Source organism: Arachis duranensis, chromosome 2, assembly GCF_000817695.3.
Source record: "Arachis duranensis cultivar V14167 chromosome 2, aradu.V14167.gnm2.J7QH, whole genome shotgun sequence".
NCBI classification, from domain to species: domain Eukaryota; kingdom Viridiplantae; phylum Streptophyta; class Magnoliopsida; order Fabales; family Fabaceae; genus Arachis; species Arachis duranensis.
The window spans coordinates 37295006-37296166 of record NC_029773.3 but is presented as its reverse complement, the minus strand read 5'-3'; positions in this window follow the sequence as shown (position 1 = coordinate 37296166).

Here is a 1161-nt window from a genome sequence, read left to right as displayed (position 1 = left end):
CATTCTCTGTTTATATGTATATACTGTGAGGCCAGCCAACGTCTGCACCCTGCTTATCTACAAACTTTAACCTAAGTCCTCCGTACGATGTTGCTATTATGTGGCCACTCGATGAAGTACTTGAGAGACGCTCTTTGATGACATATGATCGTGCAGAGGACTAGTAGACGACCTTCCACCTTTTGATGATGATCCACCTGACTTGAGTTTTGAAGACCTAGAATGTACTTTCCCTCGCTTTAGTAGTTTAGAGGGACTAGGTGAGTATAGAGTCTAGACTAGCCTAGGCGCCAGCTTAGGGACTTCTTGAACAGGTCAGGGCCTAGGATGTTGTATGTATATATATGTATATAGATATTATTTAGCTATATCTAGGGGTGTTCTAACTAAAGGTCTATACTCTAATAAAGGCTGGATCACTGAATCTTGTTAGCTGCTTGTGATGTATTTATGTGTGGTTGTTTATAACTGTTTTAATCTGTTATTATTTGCGAATTGATTATAAATGATTATGTTTATTAATCCAAACTTTTTCAGAAAAAAAAAAAATACACCTCGCAAATTAACTACGCTTTTAACAACGAATCAGGCTCATATGATAAATAATAGATAATAACTAGGAAGACAAATTAGTAGCGCTCAGTTTCCGGTGTGTCCTAGGCGTACTGAAAATTGGGTCGTTACAGCCAAGACTCATAAAGTAGCTGTGTTCAAGAATCAACATACTTAACTAAGAGAATCAATAACACTATCTAAAATTCTAAGTTCCTATAGATGCCAATCATTCTGAACTTGAAAGGAAAAAGTGAGATGCCAAAACTGTTCAGAACTTGAAAAAAATTTGCATTAAAAACAAAATCTTCCCTCTTGTGCCATCCTGGCGTTAAACGCCCAGAATGGTGCCCATTCTGGCGTTTAACGCCCAAAATGGCACCATTCCTGGCGTTAAACGCCCAGAATGGTACCTATTCTTGCGTTTAACGCCCAAAATGCCCCTTACTGGCGTTTTTTTGCCAGTAAGCTCTTTTTCTCTGCTTTTTGAGCTGAATCCTTTTGTAACTCTGTGACTTCCTTCATTTTTGATACTTGCCTCTGTAAGAACAAATCATATAACCTCCTAATGACTGGGTTGCCTCCCAGCAAGCGCTTCTTTACTGTCTT